This window comes from Pseudopodoces humilis, chromosome 11 (assembly GCF_049639895.1).
Source record: "Pseudopodoces humilis isolate 2021_Gansu_Grassland_sample_001 chromosome 11, ASM4963989v1, whole genome shotgun sequence".
In the NCBI taxonomy this organism is placed as follows: domain Eukaryota; kingdom Metazoa; phylum Chordata; class Aves; order Passeriformes; family Paridae; genus Pseudopodoces; species Pseudopodoces humilis.
Genome location: NC_142210.1, coordinates 2,307,789 through 2,329,120, shown reverse-complemented (window position 1 = coordinate 2,329,120; position 21,332 = coordinate 2,307,789). Strand labels below are relative to the sequence as shown.

Sequence of the window (21,332 nt, the reverse complement as noted above, 5' to 3'; positions counted from 1 at the left end):
TGAGGAAGGTGGTGCTGAGATAAAACCTGTAGCTGCTTAAATGCAAATCTTTTAGTGGAAATGCAAAAAAAAAAAAAATCTCTGCATGGTTCTCCAGCCTTCCTCCCACCTTTGTGCCTTGTTCAGTGGAATTGCTCTCTGTGTGAAATAATTCAGATGTATGTTGAACTGTGTATATATATATATATATATATAGTTACATGTATATATATACACCTGGCAGTTTGATGTAGGTTTTACTGTGCTAGCAGGATGATCTTGTTATAAACTGTCATGAAGTTAAATGAGGCCTCCCAGTTGGTTTTATTTGTGTTACAGGTACTTTGTATCTAAAGGGTGGCTGAGCAATCTGTTTCTGCTGCTCTCCAAGCCTGAAGTGCCAAAAGATACAAAATAATCTCCTTTTTGCTCTTTTGTATTCCTTGTTTAGGCTCGAGGTAGGTGCTGGCAAAATATCTTTGGTCTAGTGTGATTTAACACATCCAGCTTGGTAGAGAAATCGCTGTGGCAAGGCAAGGTGGACTCAGAGTTGGAATCAGGGAGAGGAATTTTTATTTTATTTAACTGGTTTTCACTGGAACATGTTGATTAATTGAAATGGAGGAAAAAATAATTTGGATTCTGGCTTGGAAGGCTGAAGAGTCTCCCAGGTTGTCGAGAAACCTGTTGTGCTGTGGGGATATTGTCACTCTCTGCTGCTGGAGCTGCTCTGGGTGTGAGGGATAAAAGGAGGGATCAAACATTTCCCAGCCTGCTGAAGGGTGCACAGTGTGGAGCTCTGCACTTGGGGCTGCCTGGGCTGTAAATCTCACCTTTAACAAGTGGGGATGTGCAGTGGACTGACCTTATTCTCCTGTGTGAAAGCTTTTGTGTTTTCCCAACACAGAACATTCTGAAATGCTGATATTTTTAGCAGAATAAACCCCACAGTGCTGCCTCCTCCCAGCCCCAAATTGACCTCCCAGTAACGAGGTTATCTCTGTGTTTGCTGACTCCAGGAGGACTCAGAGCCATGGCTTGTGGTTAGAGGCAGACTTGCCAAGATCAGATGAGTAGACACAAAGACAGCTTGACAAACGTTAAGTATAATTTAAAAGAAGTTTAATTTATACATTGTTTATCCCAAAGCCTCTCCATATTATTGCTACAAAGCCCTCTGGCTGGTGCTGTCCCTGCCTGGTGTGCACTTTCACTGACCTCCCCAGCAATGCTTTTTAGAACAGATGAGCTCTTCTGTTCCCAGGGTCGGTGCTTTACACACAGCCACAGAAAGAACCCAGTGGATCGATGGGAATAAAGAAAATAGGAGCTGTGATGGAAGTTTTGCCTTGCTCAGCTGATGAATCAAACCTGAGCCTCCCCTGCTGTGTCCAGACAGTCTCTTGCCAGCTCAGTTGAGTGCTGAGGGTCAACTGTGGTTATGTGTTCAAGGTATTTCCTCACCCACGGTGCTACCAGAGATCTTGACCAAATAAGATCTAGTAATGACCCAGTAGCTCTTACATTGATCAGTTAGCAAACAGAAGTGGCACTCAACTTGTCAAAGTGATTGCTGCAAATATTTCACAACTTAGGAACTGTCTGGCTCATCTCTGTGTTATTCAGAATAAAAAAATACAAATATCTGAAATTACCAACACCATTTTTTTTTTCATGTACTTGATTTAAATTAATTTCTTAGAATGTTTAAATAGGGAATGTTACATCTTTCTCAGTTCTCCGCCGCACTTATTTTCTTCTTGACCTGGATTTGTGTTTCTTTGTGTCTTTGCTTTGCTTGGTGTAGAAATAATTCTGTTTATAGAGGTGTTCCTGGCAGCTCTGCTCACTTGAGCTTTGATTTGATTAGAGAGGGGGGAACATGGGGTCTGCAAAAATCTCGGTGTCTTTATTGGCAGCACTTACTGCAGAAACATTTGAAATGCTCTTGAAAGCTGTGCTGGTTCTGGAAAAGCAAATTTGAGCAGGATGAAAACTTTTCAAAGCTGGCTTTGAAAACCAACAAAACCCCCAACTATCTTATTTTCTAGGCCAAAAGGCACCACATGAGCTTTTTCTGAATATGAAAGAATTCTCAAGACTGTTGGTAAATTTACTTCATTCTTTGAGCAGAACGTTGTCAAGTAATTATCTGTAGAAGAGCTTATTGTTTTGTAAATTCTTCTGACATGAATGCTATCCTTTAATTAGAATAAATACAATTAAACATTGAAGTGCATGTTTAATAAATGTGGAAAATCAGAAGTCTTTTTTTTAAAATAAAATTGGTCCAATATTAGATAGTTTAGGAGGCTCTGATGAACTTCATGACCTGAAGAGACAGAGGTGGTGATAAATCCATCTCTGACTCACCTGTGATTTCTCACTTTTTGCAATAATGCAATTTCAAAGTGTATTTTAAATAAAAAATGAATAGTTGAGAGTGACTTGTTAAAACTCTCCACTGAACAGAGGAGTTAACTTTGCCTTTCAGCTCATGGATTCACCCTTGGACAAATTACTTGTACAGTGAATAATATAATGTGGCAGTGGTCTGGATTGTGACCTCATAATTTTCCCAGGGTCATTGTCCAGATAATAATTCAATTATTTATAAACCCATTTATTAACAGACTATATTTTCTATAAATTTTCAGTTATTATTTCTGTTCTTACCCAGGGCTTTGCAATTAACTTCCACTGCAGAATTTGGGGCATGATTTGAACAATATGTTTGTGGAAACTTAATGTAAAAAAGGCACATCATCACTTCTGTTTTTAATAAATGCACTATTTCTATATACAGAAATTTAAAGCAAGTTATGTATTTCTTGCCCAGCTCTGGGAGTCCTTTCAAATTCCTTGTACTAAACTGCTTGGGACAAACATTGTAAGTTAACTTGAAAAATACAATGTTCGGTGTTAACCTCTAACCTTGGCAGGCTCTTTGTCTAAAATCAGAATTTCACCTAGTTTACTTCAGGAACATAGAGATAGACTTGAGTTTCAAGACTCAGGGTCAGCAGGCTTATTCTAAGGAAATGCATTTAAAATGTTATCCCTGAAGGACTAAGGAAATTCAGTGTACATATTGGGATTTTGGGTACACGTCAGGAGATGGAATTTCCCAGAGGAAAACCTTGCAGTATCTTAAATGTATGTGGTTGATTTGTGATAGGGGAGTCTTCATTAGCTAATTGGAAAATTGCTTTGGCTAAAGCAAGACAGAAAGTGATACACTGCTGCAAAAGCACCTGAGGCCAAACCAAAAGCAGCTGCAGTTTGATTTTGTTTCTGCAGAGGCAGGACAGTCGAGCACAGGCAGTGGGATGTAGCACACTGCCATGGTCACTGCAGGAATTTTCCTACCTCCTCAGCCTCCTACCACTGTGCAAGAGAAGAAATGCCACAAAAACCTCCAACAGACTCAAAAGTTTAAAAAAGGAACAACTGGAATCTACCAGTGCTCCAATCACAGCTTCTCTTTAGCTGTGTTTGCAGTACCTGGAATACAGAGCTGACATCCTTTAAACTGTTTTAATCTGAATAGAACCGTGGCATTTTAAGCCAGAGGCAGATTTGATCCGTGATAATTGATTGTTTCTCACAGCCACATCCCTTGGGGACAGCCTGCTCTGTGGGAGGGCTTGGGTGGCTGCACTACCTGGGATCCTAGAAAAAGCTTTCTAGACAGAAAGCCTTTTCAGTAGATTTCAAAATGCAACAGTGTGCTCTAAAATTCCAGGTGAAGTGCCACAGACTAAATGTCTTGTACAAAACCCTCTGCTGAGTCCTTGTCTGTTGCCTTGGCTTAGCTCAGTGTTACTCACTGGGCAGCACAGCAAAAAGTTGAATATCATCTAACATTCAGTACTTTTAATTTTAAAGCATATTTGGGTAACTGGCCATGAGAGTTTTCATCAGAATGTAAGGTGAGATGGAGCTCAACTGAGAAGAATGGACACTTTTTTGTAGTGTTACCATGGCAGAAGTTCAGTTATATTCCAGCCCATCTGTTTCCCTGGCATGGCTGGCTCCCCTTGGGGTACTCTGACACCTCCTCTGCTTTTACTGAAGGTGGAGGCTGGGTGAGTTTATTGGCAGCTGGACTGGAAGGAGATAGGATTGAGGTCTGTGCTGTGTGGTGTCAGCTCACCCAAGATGTTTGAGTGGGTGTTACAAACCTTGTTCTTTAGGGAGAACTTAACTGCAGGGAAAAGACAATAAAAGGAAAGTTGTAATTCAAGGCAAATTTGGAGTGAAGATCATGGGAAACAGCAAATCCAGTGCTGTGCTAAGTGTGACTCTGCCTAGCAGCCTGTCAGAACATCTCCATGGTTTGGGTGAGAGGACTCAGCTCCAGCAATCCCTCCAAGAGTTTGTTAGGCTGCATTGCACCTCAGCATAACAACGTAATGCTCTTGGGAACGTGGCTCAAATGTGCAAAAAGGAGCTGGAGCTGCCCCACATCTGCAGAAAACACAGGGCAGGTGTCAGTCCTGTGGCTCTGAAAGCCCTGAGCTCAGAAGTGGCAGCCAGGAGTCAGGAGTTGGGGACCCTGAAGGGAGGCTTTGATAACCTGAAGTTATTAATGTTGCTGTGAAATGGCAGTGGTGTCCTGTCACTGGAGTTTTGGGCTTAAGAAGTTTAATTTTATTCTTGCTGTGAATTACATGAGATCTGCTGGGACTCTGCAAAGGGGTAACTGTGTAACTGCTGTCTTTGGGGTCAGCAGAGTTGGAGAAAAGCAGGCCTTTTTGAGGGGACAGAATGCCCTTATGCTTAGGGATGTTTCCTTCCCAGCGTGGTAATTCCAGAAGCACAGCCCTCCTGAAAGGTTGGATGGCAACAGTCCCTGCTACAGGAACAGCAAAGTGCTCTCATACCTGGAGGAATGAATTCTTTGCAAATCAAAGTCTTGATCTTTCTAAGCCTGATATGTAAGTTCTGTTTCAGTTTTGGGTTACTCCTGACAATCTCTGATTGTTTTGGGGAAGGGAATTACCCTGTCAGGAACAGGCCAGGGTGTATTGCAAGTGAAAATTCTGCATTGCTGTGAGAAACCACCGTGTTCCTGCTGAGTGCCCCAGCTCCCACTGCAGCCCTTCCAGCTGAGAATTCAGTGAGTATTCCTGAGAGGAAGGCTCCATGAACAATGTCTGTGCCTGGTGAGTTCAAAATGCATCCCCTGTGCTGGGGGTGTCCCTGCCTGGCACCCACTGACCAGTGCTGTCTTCTCAACACAGGGGTAGGGGATATAAAAAATCAGAGTTCTCTGATGGAAGTAAATGTTTAAAACTTCCTGCTGTACTAATTTCAGCTGTGTGGAACTAATGTAGCTTTTGCTGATCAAAACCACAGGAAAAATGCTCTCTGCCTGATTCTGTAGGCTGGTCTGGCTCATATTTTTCTTCCTGAAGATAAAGAACTACTCAAGTGATATTTTTTTCTTTTTTTTTGTATTCAATAACTTGACTCTTACAGTTGAGGATTCAGGTTTAATTACAAACTGTATTGGGCTGTTAGGTGTGTCTTGATCCCTTCCATTTCAATTCTTGGAAATCCATTTAATAATGTATTCTCTTGAGTTTCTTTGTTATTCTTTTATTAGCAATGGGTTCTGTCTAGAAGGCCTTTTCAGTAGATTTCAAAATGCAATAGTATGTTCCAAAATTCCAGGTGAAGTGCTACAGATTAAATGTCTTCTGCAAAACCCTCTGCTGAGTCCTTGTCTGTTGCCTTGGCTTAGCTCAGTGTTACTCACTGGGCAGCACAGCAAAAAGTTGACTATCATCTAACATTCATACTAAATACTTTAATTTTGAAGAGTATTTGGGTAACTGCCCATGAGAGTTTTCATCAGAATGTATGGTCAGATAGTCTGGGCTGGAAACAGACTGGATGGAGAACTGCTGTGGGTTTTTTCCATGGCTCTGACCCAGAGTTCAGAGAAAATGATGCTGAGCTTCTGTCAGCCCCAGTGGATTGTGTTGTTTGGGGTGGAAGCCACATCACAAGTGATGTCCATCAGCTCCCTGCTCGTGGGCCCAGAATGTGTCAGCTGTCATGTGATGAATCACACAGGTCATGAAAGGAAATTTAAAACCATAAACCCATGAAGAAGGTATAGTAGCATTATTGAAAAAAGGTAGAAACCAAAATGAGGATGGATATGTTTGTACCTGAATTTTCTTCCTGGGGCAGAGGCAAGTGGAGGGCTGCTACATCAGATCCTTCTCTGCTGCCACCAGAGGGTTTGGGTATGAAATTTTAGCTCCAGGCTCTTTACTATACACAGAACACTTGGGAAACTTCCCCAGCCCCTCCCTGAGCAGCCTCCCCTGCAGCATTCCCTGCTGGCATTCTGTCTGCTCCCCTGGGGCACTCCTTGGCTGTGGTGTCACTTCCATGGGTCAGCCCAGCCTGGACTGATGGGCAGAAAACTGCAGCTGCTGGAGTGCTGAAAAACTCTGGGATCTGCTGCTGGAGCTGCCCTTGGTACAGCCTGGGAGAAGCTGTCTTTAACAAGAAATTGGGTGCATGAGCAGGCAAGGGTGTCTGCAAACATTTGGGTTTCTCCACTGCCATTACGTGTGAAGAGCATTGTGGTGGGCAATAATGGTAGGTGAGCATTAAAGCTCTCCTCACACCTTTGTGGTGCAGGTGTTGCTGGCTGTTACATCCATTGGAGCAGGGAGTTTTATGTTTCACAGCCTTCCAGTCATGCTGGAATTAGCACTGAGCGCAGCTGATGCTGACATACCTAGAATTTAAATGTGAACTGAGATAAGTTGATTAGATGTAAAAACTGCGAAGAATAGAAACTGATGTAATGTGCATTTTTCTACATATATATTAAATACATCTGAATCAGGCAAGTTCTTTGGAAAATTAACTATCTGGAGAATTCCAAGTGCATTGATTTAGTCAATTTTATGGAATGACCACACATTGAGATTTGGCAAAGGACCTAAACCATCTTATTGCCTGCAAAGAAGTGCTGATTGCAAGCAGACTTGGAACATAATGAAGTTCCTTTTTAATAGGAAGGGGTTTTTTTGAATTGCATCTTCACAGGCTGATGAGAATTATTTACAGAGTTAATAGAAGTTCTCTATATAAGGGTCTGTGTTAGGTTATTACCTATAATAAGTTCTATTGAACTTGATCCAGCTTAAAAATAAAAGTGTATTCAGTTTGTATGACAACTTGTGTGTGTGTGTGTGGTTTCTAAGTATTTGCAGAAAATTCAGTGTGTAAATCTGAGCTTTTTAATTAATCAGGATGCTCACATTGTATTAATAATACTTTTCTCAGCTTTTCTGTGTGGCAGGGTTAATGGCTGTTAAGTCTGAGTTGTTCCCAGAGTAGCAGTTTGTGTGTCAGTCGTGCTGGATGATGTTAGCTGTCCATACACAAAACATCTCAAGTAGTTCAGGTCACTGGTTTTAAGAAGAATGGGAAAAGATTTTATTTAAATAATCTAGGTGAAGCTTTTAGATTATTAAAGTGTTTTTTTTAAGTGATCAGACACTAAACATATCTTAATTATCAACAATGCCATGGAAAAACAAGACCAACAAGATCCAAGGTTATTGGATACTTTCTTGTTATAAATCTTCAGTTTGTAAGACAAAAGAATCCTTAGAATTTACTTCCATCACCTTTTTTGCAATAAGATCTTTAAGATTGCATCACTTTGCTTGCATTAAGCAGCAGTGGGATTTCAGCCCAAGCCTGACCTGGTGTAACTCACACGGATTTTGGGAGAGGTGTCTCTAGTTCCAGTGTTCCTTAACTAGAGTTTTTTGGGAGCCAACGTGGGCTCTGTCACTTCCTGTGTCACTGGAACTGCACCTTCTCATACCAGCAAAAATGGAATTATTCTCAGTCCATGGTTGTTGTTAATGTAGTAGCTGTTTGTTTTGACAGATGTTGTTTTAGTTTCCTGTCCTACCAAGTATTCAAAAATCTTTACTTCACTACAAACTAATGCCACAGGCTGCTTCATTTTATTAACTAGGCATGAAGAGGTTCAGAAATTAAACTTAAGACTCTAAACTTTTATTTTAGCTTATTTTCCAGTATCTAATTGGAATAATCAAAGATTTTTCTTTACTATTCGTTTTTCATAAACCTTTGAGTCAAAGTTCTAAATCTTTGCAGAATTCTGGTTTGACTTTGTAACATCTCATAATGGCAGTTTCTGAATTTCCTACCTCTGTTCATAAATAAAGGAAAACTCAGAAAAAAGCAACGTGTGTGCTTTTTAGATGAAAATATACCTCTGGAATGATAGCTTAAAAAAATAATGAGATGTATCTTCACTTTCTCAGCCCTCCTAGTATGCACACAGGACAGAACAAAGTTGCTAGGGAAGTTTTGAGTCTGCTGTAATGAACAATTCACCAGTGTGCTTGTGAATGCCTGTTGTCTGCCAGTTCTTGTCTGGAGCTGTGCTTACCCCACTTAGGAGCTTTGGGGAAAGTTACATTTATTCTAAACAGCAGCAACTTTGTGTTTCCTGCAGTTTATGGGAGTGGAGTTGAATCGCTCAGAACCTTTCCCAAATGTGAGGCCAGGATTGTGCAGGGTGGTAGCAGAGCTCCAGAGGAAATTCCTTCCTGCAGCTGAGGCTTTAAACAACAGGTGAAGCCAGAGATTGTGTTCTCATTGGGGCTAGAATGATCATCTTTTGGGTCAAAGGACATGTCTGACAGGGCCAGTATTTACTGGGCTCATTTCTGAGGCTCTGATCTTAAAAGGTTGTATCCTCTCAACAGTGTTTGCTCTTGTGTTTTTAACCAGCACTGGGTTTTAGAGCCACCTCAGTCCGTGCTTTCTTGCTGCTGCATTTGTTTCTGAAATACGATGAAAACGCTGTGTGATCTCTCTCTAGAGATAACTTGGTGCATAAAACCAAAAGAAAACAAGCACAAAGCCCCTAAGCTCTCTTGATGGATCAATAACGTGACATTATTGCTGGTTTCCTCTTTTTAAAAATCACTCTGTTTTGTCTGATGGGACAAACTGGAAGCGTCAGGGCTAGCCTATGAGGTAAAAACCTATCTTAATAACAGATTTCAAACACCATTAATAATCATCTGTAATAAAAAATTGCCTGAGTCTAATTTATTAGCTGTTATCAACACATATGGAAAAGCATGTGTGAATACACAGCCTGGTCCTGAGGCTGCTGAGTGCAGTAGATACAGAAGTGCTTAATTAATGGGGGGACAGTGCTGAAGCCAGCAGGGGACATGGGTATGGTCAGTGGCAGGCAGATGGACTGGGAACATGGACTGGGAACACAGGAAGGCCCTGGAGGCTCCATGTGCTCCATGGAGGTGGAGAAAACAGAGCAGAAACGTGGCAGAGCAGCAGGCACGGCTCAGGGAAGTGGGAATTGCAGAGCTGGGAGGAAGACACTGCACATTAGAGCTGCAGTAGTGAAGCTTGGGGATGTGTGGGTAAAGATGGTGATGCTCCCCTGTGTGAGAGAAAAATGCAGAGAGGCATTAATGGGCCTGGGCAAAATGCAGTGACTGAGGCAGTGAGGAGGTCAGTTCTGGCTGAATTCAGGCTGAGGACACAGGGAGGGCATGGCTTGGGCAGCTGGACAGAGAGAGCCCACTGAGGGGCTCTGATTCCTCTCTCTAAAGACTTCACCATAGAGGGAGAAGAGTAACTTAAGTGTAAAAGATTGTTGGCAAAGGCATGTAGGTGGGTGTAAACTGCAGAGTGGGAAATTCAGTCTGGGAATCTGATGTCAGAACCCAACTGCTGGAACAGTTTATTCAGAGGAGCAGGGAGGGTCAAGTACCCCATGTTGTTTCAATATGAACCATTTTAAGCATGACTAAAGCCTGGACCTTGGGGCTCAGGAGTTCAGTTTTGATGGATCCTGTGTCGTAGAAGGAGTGCTATCATCTGACACATCCTCCATTACAGGGCTGGATGTGGGAGAGCAGAGATTTGAGTTACTCCGGTGGGACAGAAGTCCTGATCTCATCCACTCTCCTTGTTCCATGTGCAGATCCTGGAAAGGAAGGAGGAATGGGAGACAGAACCCACCAGGTCACTGGCTATTGCTGTGGAGTCTTGTAGGAAGTGTAATAACCAAGAATTTTTCACTGGAAGCCTTTTATCCCCAGCTCTGCTGTGCTCAAGTTTATTCTCTGTTTATTACTACTTCAGCAGCTCCATGTGCTTAATTGGCCCTCATGGTCTTTTATTTTTCCCTTGTTCAAAGGACAATAAAGCTTAACATTTTTGTAGATTCTTGTGCTGCAGGATATCTCTAGTTGCTCCTATCCAGTGTTCCCTGTCCCAGCAAGGGCTCCTAAATCTTACCCCTTGCTACCCTTTGAGGGACCATTCAAAAAAATACTCTTCCTCTCTTTCCCTTAGCACAGATTTACTTCCTATGGGAGCTGCTGACTGTAGATCACAAATAGCTTGTTAAAATGATCAGTGGTTTCCCTTATTGAAATGAAAATCTGGTTATAGGATGAAGTGTGGGTTTGTCAGATTTACTATGGTGATAACCCACAGAAATGTTTAAGATACGGTTGCACCAATTCATTTTCTTTTACAGCATAACCTTGTGGAAGTTGACAGTTACCATGGTTTCACATTGCTCAACATTGGAAAAAACACCCAAAACCAACTTGTCTTGTTTTCTTCATAGTGACTGAGGTATTGTTGTGTAAATTGAAATCCAAACAGATAAAGAAATTTGAATTTAAAAGGAATTTCAACAAAATATTGACGAAAGGGAAAGAGGAAACATGATAGTTTGCAGAAACAAACTAAGCTGGACATCTGCACTTCATCTAAAGTCCTTAGAGCAGCAGAGGTGTGTTTGCAGTGGCAGGGCTTTCCCACCTGCCAGCTCCCAGGTGAACCTCACTGCTCGAGGGGAAGTCAGTGTCCAGGCAAATCACTCAGCTGGAAACACTGCATTGTGTTTGTCTTCACTGGATGTTTTTCTGAGAAGGAAATAGCTGCTCCATCTCATGCAGAAAAAGGGATTATTTATACAGTTTAATGAAAGGAGCAAAAACAAGCATGAGTGATCAGTCTAGGAGGAAAACACCACTTGGTGGTGTTGTGTTTGCAGTGTGTGGTTTGAGAACAAACTGCACCCTGTGTTGGTTGTGCTGGGATGGAAAAGGAGCCCCTTTTGCTGCTGTGGATCCCTGGGGGTGTTTCCACATCTGCCTTTTCCCTGTGAGACATTCATGGCAGGGCTGGGCATCCATGGGCCTTAAACTAGTAACCATCTTGGAATTGATGGCTTCTAATTGATCTGCTGAGTCAGGCTGGAAAGAGTGACACAAATCTTCAGGCTGTTTTCAGGAAGACTAGGTTTTGATAATCATTAGGGTTAAAGGTGTACTTTTAAAAAATAGCAATTTTTTTTTTAATAGAAAACTTGGTATGGGCACTGTGTGGTATATATTTTAGATATAACAGAATCTGAAAATGGGTTGAATGTTTCAGTAACACTGGGTGGACCAATTATGAGAGGTTACCTAAAATCCTTTTGAAAGTCAGCCTTGTAATCTGTTTATGGGTTTATCCTCTTGGGTTTTATGGTTCATCATCTTAGTGTACTAATTACCAATTCAAAATCAAGAGCTGCCTAAAGCACAGTGGAAATTTTAACAGTCTGCTTGTCCTTTTCTTCCTGTGGTTTTTCTAAGAAGATGAAGTACAGGGAGTTGTGTTGGTAAATGTAACAAGTACACACACAGCGTGTGGGTACAGATCTGTTAAGCACTGCTGGATTCCTGGTTACAGCTGCAGGTGGTGGAGATCAGCACTGTTATCAGCAGGCACCAACACCAGCTCTGTGTGTAGGAGAGGGTAGGGTGAGTGTTTGATGGCCATGCACAGCAGAGGCTGGAGCTTTGTGCCATTTGCAGCAGCCCTGACCTGGGGGAGGACAACTCTTGTTGTGTTGGACTTCATTAACCCTCCCTGTCCTGGGGCTCTATCCTTAGGTAGAAGCTTTTGAGCCTTAAGGCAGACTTCTAGTAGAAAAGTAGGAGTACCACTGTAAAAAACCAGTTGTTACTTTGTTGTAGCCACTGGAATTGCTGTTGGAGGTTCAAAGTGCTGTAAAAAAGACAAACCCAAGGCAGGTATGGGTGAAACATGTTTCTGTGAGCAAGCTGAGGAGCTGTTGTTCAGAGGAAACCTCTTTGCAGTGGTTCTGGAGCCTGCAGCTCTTGGTGAGGAGAGCTGAGCACGGCTGGCACACGAGTGCTGCCTGCTTCCATGTGCAAGCACAGCGCTGCTGGAGGGTTGAGAGGATTGAGAGGATTGTTTCCACTGCAGCACTGGCTGAGGTGTTGTCTGAGCTTTTGGGTGTTAGCTCATAGCAGCCTTCAGTACGTGTGTTTGTGTTTGGAATTGCTCCCTCTCACAGTCTCTGCACGGTGGCAGTGATATAACCAAGTATATTCTGTTTTAACCCTGCTATCTGATAGCTTAATGTAATGTCCTGTTCCTCCACAATCACCCTGAGACTGTGTAAAAACCAAATTTCCTCCTTTTACTGCCCATTCATGGGTTTTATTGACTTTAATCATACCACTCACAGCTATCTAGTTCCTGCATTAAAGAACCTTAATATGTTTAGCCTGTCCCAGTATTCCAGCTAGCCCACATCTTTAAAGTATTTATTGGCATTTTTATACCTCTCTGTACTCTAGCAGTGTCCTCTTTGAGGTGGGATAACTGGAATTCCATGGAGTGTCCAAGACACAGGCTTACTGTGGCCTTGAAGTGGTAAAAAAACCCCAAAAAATAAAATTATTTGCGGGGGGGGGGATGGGGGGAGAAGGAGGAAGAAATCTAAGAAAGCAAATTTAAGAATAAATCATGTTTTTCCTTTCTGACAGTGGCTGAACAGTGAGCTGATGTTCCTGCTCTGCTCTGTCCTGAGCAGTGATAGCAAATTGTGTGCCCCCCAATGTGCTGGTATTTAGGGCAGATTTTCTCTGGCTACATCTGGTGATGTCCAACTTAATCCATCAGTTCTTTCTCCAAGTCACTCAATATCATGAAATCCTCCCCATCACTCTTCAAGGACTGCTGTGATTTTCCACACATATAAATAAATTTGTATTATTGGTAATTTCTGTTAATTCAGTGCAGCTTATATCTGAAAATGTTCTTGAGCTGGTTCTGAAGAGGAGGTCAGAGTCCCTCTCAGTGTCATATTTCTGCCGTGTTCTTTTGCAAGAATGGATTGTAAAATCAGTAAATTGAAAGATGGTGTCACTTCAGGGAGTTTTGCTGTTTTCCATGGTTACAAAGTGGTGTCAGTGCCAGTGTCTGAACTGATGACTCTGCTCAGTGGGGACAGGTAACTCAAGAAATTACTCCCTTAAACACTTACATGCATGGTTTTCACAGCTCAATTAACAAAAATGCCAGAAGAGCAGTAAACAAGTTGCTTCTGATGCTTTCAATTCTTTGAGCAGTTCTGTTTCCTTCCATTCTGCAAGGAATTCTGTGTTGACAGCTTGGTTGACTTCCTTTTTTAGCTGCTGCTTGTAGGACAGGCTTAGCCCCTTTAGTCCCCTGTGCAGTTCCAGGCAGCTCAGGTTTGCTGGGCTCTCCTCTCTGGCAGAGCTCGTGGGGTCTGGGTGGCAGAGCACCTTCAGTACAGAGTGCCACCATCCTTTTGAGCTCTTTTGTGACTTAAAAAGTTACCCAGAAAAGGGAGAAAGTATTTCCTTTCTACCACTCTTGAAGATTGATTAAATCAGTCTTGTAATGCAGTAATGGTGAGAGTATCCTAACAGTGCTGACCATTTGGAATGTGTTACAGCCCTCAGCACTTTACCCACAGGCATTTAAGCAGACATGAACAACCAACTTGAAAATCACTGAATTTAAAGTAATGCTTTGTTAACTCTGTACTTTGAAAATAGGCATACATCCTCCCACCTCACCTTTTTTCCCCCCTCAGAGAACTGTAAAATACAGCATTCGATGTTTCTAAGGCTGAATTCTCTTAAAACTTAATTGAGGAAACTGTGATCCCATAAAAAAAAATATAAAATAAAAAAAATTCCTGCTTTCCTTGGTCGTTAAAGCTCAATTTTATACATCTGGAAAACACTGTTCATTTCTTGTGTTACACAAAATTAGCATGTCAGCTGGATGGAAAGGAAAACATGGGATGACACATTCTGCCAGTTGCATTTATACTGTGCTGCTTGTATCAAACAGAAAGGAAAAACCCAACACAAAACATGCAGGAACACAACAAAAATCACAGACCATTGGATTTATCCGAACTGCATTTGTTCCTGCAGTCTGTTCTGGTAAAGATCAGGTTTCCCAGCAAAGGGGGATACTCTTTCTACATCTCACTCCCTGGAAGTTATGGCTATTTGGACATAAATCTCCTCTCACAACCCGTTGAGCAGGTGGATGATGAATTTGAAGCACTTACCATAAATACATTGCCATTAGGCACAGACCATTTGTTTATGTTTTGTGCCACCTTTTTGCTGGTAGGATTTGTTCATAATATTGCAAGCAGCTCAGCTGGATGGAGTGAACACGGAGCAGTTTGTGCACAGGATGGTAATCTGGCAGAGTTCCAAAGAGTGATGCTTGTCCTCTTCTGCTAACAGAGATCCCAGTAAAAACAGCAATAAGCTTTCTAAAAGAAAAGCCACGTGTCACTGGAAGGATGAGTGGTGGGAGGAAAAAGCAGAGAGGACTCTGTTTAGTGCCTTTGTGCTGGGGCTGGATGGATTACAATCCATAAGCTTTTGGCACCTTTCAGAGTGGAATAGCAGTGAGAGATACTTTGTGCAGAAGTTTAATGCTGTTATAGATGAGCTCCCAGTGTTCATCAGTCACTGAGGCACAGAGCACCCTGTGCTTGTCCCAGGCAGGCTCCTGACCCAAGCCAGACCTAGAGCCCAGAGAATGGCACTGGGCTGTTAGCACTGGAGGCAAGATGTGAAGCTCATGCAGCTTCTCCACAGCAGAGGAGCAAACAGCAGAACCAAGATGATGGGATGGCTGGTTCTGCTGTCCATTGTTACCCTGAAAACTCAGTTTTTCAGTCTTGCTGACATAGTTTCTGAAAACCTCCCCAGGACAGTGACTGTAAACATAGATATGTATGCATTCTTTCTGGTACACGTCTTTTGATGGATGTCTCACATGACCAGTGTGATTGGAAAGGTGGTAACCTAACTATCCAATCCCTGGTCATTGCTGAGAATCTATAAATACTGAAGTTGTAAAAATAAACCCAGTTTTTTCCCTGTTAGACGGGAGCTGTGTCTGTGTGAACCATTGCGTGTCCTACAGCGACAGTCCGTGCTTCCAAGTTTAGGGCAATAAAGGAGTCAGAGCCAATGAATTCCAGTCTAGTGTGATTCATAGTATGTTTTCTACTGAAAATGGTCTTTATGTTTCTGTCTTGTCACTGGTGGGCCATTTGGGAGTGCAGAGATTTCTTTTGTGATCCTGATTTTGCCATGACCTAACAACCACCTTAGTCAGATAACTTAATTCTCATATCTGCCTCTCATCTCCAAAGCTTGACCTGCAGGACATTTTTTTCCCCAGTACATGTTTGTATTGTTCTTTCTCAGGACAGCCATGATCTCTTGACAGAATCTTCTCATTGCAGAAGTGATGCATTGCTGCTAGTAGAACTGGCATATAATACTTAAATTAATAATACTTAAATCCCCACTTCCACACTGGCACACTCATTCAACTGCTCAGAACACTGTTGTTTGCTCTGGTTGCTATTTCTAGTTTCAAAGTTGTTTCGTATGGCTTTAACATAAATTCTCGTGAAGTTCACAAATTTTATGTGTATAAAACCATAAAGGTTTCTGTTAAGGGTATAGAATTTAAGTAAATGGAATAGTAGTTTTAAGAAGTGCTGTCAGAACTTAGATTTCCTCACACACCCTGTAGGATCAGGGGCTGCATCTGAGCTTAAGTAATATTTAATAAAACATCCTCACTATCAATATTCTTATCTAGCCTGTGATTGTTCTGAAGAAGTTTGTGCCTCTTTGTAATACTTCACACTATGTCTGAAAATACCTTTTGTGTCAACACAGAAGAAAAGAGCTCATTATATTGGTGGAACTGCTGCACAGCAGAACAGGCTTAGCAAAAGATGGGGTGTTCAGGTTTCCAGCTGGGATTCAGTCGAGTGATTTTCACCCTGCTGCTCCTCTGCTGTTCTGCAAACACTGGCTGGGGCAGGGGAGCCAGCATGGAGTAATTAGAAAAACTAAGAGAGGTTTAGGAAAGGCTTGGAATACCAGGCATGCTGTAACACAAGAACAGCACAGAGAGGAGGCTGCTGCTGTCTTCTGCTTCACTTGTGCCTGTCTGAGAACAGATTAACACAAATTACTTTTAATTTTCTGTTAGCACCTGTGGGGTGCACTACACTTGGAAACATACAGATTAAAACTTAGTTCTAAAATGGAAGAAATTTATGACAGGAAATATTTGAAGCAGTATTTTATTCCATTTGTTAGGAGAAAAAGCTTCCTCAGAAGAAACAACAGTATTTAGAAGTACACACAGTTCTCCTTTCATGATTTTCCTTGTCTCTATTGGTGTCTTGTTTTTTCCTTAGTGCAGTTTATAGAAAAGAAATTGAGGTGGTTTTTTTTGTCATTTCAGTATGATCCTGTGCAGTGTGAACAAGCAGAAATTATTGCCTCTGCAATTTTCTGCAAGCTTGATGAAGCTGGGGTTGTGGCTACCAAGAAACCAGAGATAAATGAGAGTGGAGGGTCTCACACCAAACCCCTAGAATGAGTCTGTCCATTTGGGAATCTTTCAGCAGTGGAAAAGTAGCTCCTTTTTTTTTTGCTATGTCACTTGGACACACATTTATGGGTAAAGTATGTTTTTAGTGTAAAAGAGAAGGCAAAATGCTGCAAATGGCATCAAATGTCCCAAAATGTATCATCTGACAGTGCTGACCAGGAGTTGGTGTGTGAGGTGAATTGGCATTCAGCTGGAAGCAAATTTTGAAAAACATCTGCTCGCTTCTGCATCTGTGAAAAATTAAGGAAAATGAAACGGTTTTGTAAAATAATCCAAATTTTTCCTTCCATAAAATATTCTTCTAATATTACACTCTTCTAAAGGCAAAAGCTGTGCTATGCTGGCAGCATCCCTGCCCAGAAAAGCTGCTGTTTTACACCGCTGGCATTGCAGAGAGGGTGCTGCCACCCCTGACAAGGCTTGCTCTGACTTAGCAACGTACAAATGTTATTTATAGAGCACAGGAGTCCTCAGAGATAAGTAATTCTATTTCATCCCTTTTTAATGAAGAATGGACCCGGAGCATTCAGAGAAATACAATGCTAAGCATTTTCTCTGGCAGGAAGGGCTGATGCTAACCCTGGGTTTGGCAGTGAGGGGTTGGGCGAGTCACTTCACTTTGGGAATATCAGTTTCTCAGGAAAATGGGAGGTTGTTCTGTTTACCTTAGAGATGCACTTTGAAGTACAACCAAATAGTCTCGATTCAGCTCTAATTAAGTGCAGTGTGTTACTCAGAGCAGTGAAGTGGCTGGCCTAAGGTAGAACATGCAGAAATTCCTGGTCCACCATATGCTTTTAATCCAGAGTAACACTTTGCTTGGATTGAGACTGCCCTTAAAGAAGGCTGCTGTCACTGAACAGCCAACATTAGATTTTTAATAAGATCAAAAATCTGCCTTTGGAGTTGGGGGGGGGGAATATCAAAAGAAATGGTCATTTCTGTGTCATTAAAAAAAATCCTGATACGAATTGTCAAAATGAGCTACAGATCTTTTTGTGAGATTGTTTCCATTAGATTTGGGCTGACAGCATTTATTGGACACCCTCTCTGGAAAGGGATCAAATGAACTCCAGCTCCCATCTTCCCACCAGACCAGAAGTCAAGATTTCCCAGAGCAGAGGTGTTCTAAATGATCCTCAGGCAAAGCAGTATCTGGCATTTCTTTGACTTAGGAGTTGATAAATAGAAACTTTGTTCATTTTTCCAGTTAATAACTTCAGCTCAGGCAAGATATGTATATATGCTAATGGAAAATGTTAACTGTCACTATGAGAAGGAAATGGCAGAAAATATCTTGGTTTTGACCAACTTTATCTGTTTAAAAATAACTAACCCAACAAATCAAACCAAAGGAAAAAAAAAATCAGAAGTGCGTGGAAGTTTTAAGGATATTGAAAAAACTTGGATATTTTATTTTTAATTATAATCTGGTATTTTATTAATGCTTGTGCATATAGTAGAGTTAAGCTTTTTAATAAAAGTATGCTTCGGGCCAAATCATATTTTATCAAAAATCTTTTATGCATTATATTAGGCACTAATGATATGCCAGATCCAAAAGGGAAATAACTGTTCTTGTACTTGAGGAGGGAAGTGAGAGCTGATGGGAAAGGCTGACGCATTTCTTTACTCCTAGTGAGAATTTCTGTGGAATGTGCCAACCAAAAGGGAAACTGGAGATGGAATGTGTGGAAATTGCCACCCAGTGACCCCTCCAGAGTGGGGCTGCACAGGCTCCTTGGGAGTCAGAGGAGCTGGGAATCCCAGGATTTGCAGCCTCTCCCAACCATCCCAGCCACACCTTTGATGCCTTAGGATTTCAGCTTTTCTATTTTTCAGATCCTGTAGTGCATTAGTGCATAACTCTGAGCTCCACACACAGTGTTAGTGAGCTCTCTTCACACTTTGGTCAGGCAGAACAACCCTTCCAGGCCTGAGAGCCAAGGACACCCCACAGCCTCAGGCCCTGAAAGAATAAACAAAAGTGAATTGGGGGAACAAACTGGGGGTAAAGGACTTCATTAGCTGCAGCTGTAATTGGAGCATTAACCCCTGAGATGGAAATGGACCAAACTTGTAATTGTCTGAGAAACTTGTGACCATCTTCCAGCTTGGGTGCAGCCTCTGGGAGGTTTCTGACTGCCCAAGGTGTGCCTGTTGAAGGCCTTCAATAAACACCCACTGTATTCTCTTAACTCTGTCCAGCCTCTGTTCTAGGTATCCCCCAGGCATCACCTTCCCCTGCTGATCTGGGAAGAGCTGCAGAGCTTCTACAGCACCATCCTCTTCCTCATTTGTTTTCATTTAGGACTGGTGCTCCGTGTCCCATTGCACATGGCCACAACAAGATCCCCATGGCAGCTCCTGCCTGTGGGTGTTGATGGTGTTGCTGTTTGCTCTGCACAACCAGCAGAGCAGAATTGGGCATTCTGGAGGTATTAATGCTTGGTTTGTGTGCCCATCCCCTTGGTTCCTTCAACACAGGCAGTAGCCACCGAAGGAATGGATGTGACTATCAAATATGTTTGTCCAGGAGTTCACGTTCCCTTCTTGTGAAAGGATTTAAGACTCTGTTGGCCTGAAATATTTCAGCAACCAGGAAGGCATGTCTGCCACATTTGGTGCCATGCACAAAATGATTTCCTGTCTGCAAGACTGTAGCATCGTTCTTCTGTCCTGGATGTTGCCTCAATTCCCCTTTCCTAATTTTAGCTGCTTATCTGAGGCGAGTGATTTAGGAGCGTGTTGGCCGCGGTCTCTGTTTGCTGTCAGCAGAGAGCATCAGACACTTCGAGGGGGTGATTCAGCTCTGCAGTTGGGCTGTGCTGGCTGCCAAAAATGCCTCCTCCCCTGAACGAGAGGCCAGGCTCGGTTTTATCCCTGGCTCCATCCCACCCTGCCATATGACTGCTCCTACAGGGGAAGAAAAGTCCCCTGTCCTGGCTAATGAGTAACTGAGGCATTGCCTTCCTCTCAGCTGTCTGTCTTTATTTGTGCCTTTTTTAGCTGTCTGTAAAAGGGGATATTTAAATACAAGTACCATGAGGACTATAAGACATTAGGAAAAGAGAAAAACCCCTCCATTCCTTTTCTTCTTGTACCTGCTTTTGGTTTTGTTAGAGACAAGAAATAGTTAAAAAGTAAATCAAACGAGAAAACCCTACTCCAAAGCCCCAAATAATCATAAAAACCCCTCAACAAAACACAAAACCAATTCTTCATTTTCCCATCTGTATTGGATATTTTTCTTTAAAAGCTGGATTATTGTTTCCTTTCTATGTATTAGCTCCCTGACTTCCAGGTGAGCAAGGTGCATTTTATGTTGTTTCCTTTGTAAGCAAACACAGAAATTGATATTCCTCAGCAGTTCCAGCAGGGTTTTCAGAACATGGAACCTCACTGAATGTGCCACTTTCTCCTGACACTTTCAGGCATCTTTGTCATGTGCCATACAGTCAGACTATGCCTTAATATAATTTACAAATCTTGTGTTGTGTGTTTAAGAAAATAAAACTTTTTTTTTTTTTCAGGTTTTTTATTTTGATAAAACATTTATCCACACCACTTTTGTATTTTCTTTGTTTCCTTTTTCCTCTTCTCCTTATTTCCTTTCTTTCATCAGGGTCCAATATGCTCTTTGCTTCCAGTCTGTGTAAAAGTTGTGTCATCTGCTGGAGAACCACATGCTTTCAACATGTACTGTCAATATTGGGTAATAATCTTACTGTTGTCAGCAACATCTTAGGGCTACTTGCACCAGAATCAAGAACCCTTTCAGTAAACTTTGGCATCAGTTTGCATTTTCCAGCTTGCTCATGCTGGAAAATGCAAAATAAGGGGAGAGAAGTTAGAAAAATACTGCTAGAAATGTTTGGCCTCTGCAATTACTTTATGCTTTTTCTTTTTACATTGTTTGCCTTTTCTCCCCCTATTTCTGGGGTGTTTATAAACCAGAGTTTTAGAGTCTCTTTTTCCATTCAGGGAAATTGCCTCACATTAGTGGGCCTGCTCAAGAGTCACCTACAGGACCTGAAGAGAAACTCCAAATTACCATTTATGTTTAATTACCATTATGTTTAATCTGTGATGTTTTGCAAATCTCATGGAATAGCGCTTTCAAAGAGTCAGTAACATGTAGAGGATGGTGATGTTTTCACAGATATTCGCTGGCAATAGAATCAGTTGATGTAAGTTATCAGAAGTTAGTTAGTTGATGGGGTTTAATGAGAACAGTTTGTCATTACAGCCCATTTTATCTGAAGTCTCACATGCACACAGTTCTGCACTCTTGGATTGCAAACCCCATGTATGAAATTCCAAACCAAAAACTGTTTCCAATCACTCTTTAATTAAAATTTTTTGGCATTCTCTGTTGATAATGTTACAGGTTCCAGAGCCAAAACAGAAAAGGCATTTTACACTCGAGGGGTTTCTGGAATATTGCTCTTGCTGTGAGGCTGGTGTGAGAGAAGAGGAGCTGAGGGTGGAGGTTCTGAGCCCTG

General features: G+C 41.9%; 1 protein-coding gene across 1 annotated transcript in view; it reads left to right on the top strand.

Annotated features, from left to right (window-relative positions):
• LOC102099531 (glypican-5-like) overlaps positions 1-21,332 on the top strand; it is a 328,856-nt gene that overhangs the window by 124,956 nt on the left and 182,568 nt on the right. The window lies entirely within an intron of this gene.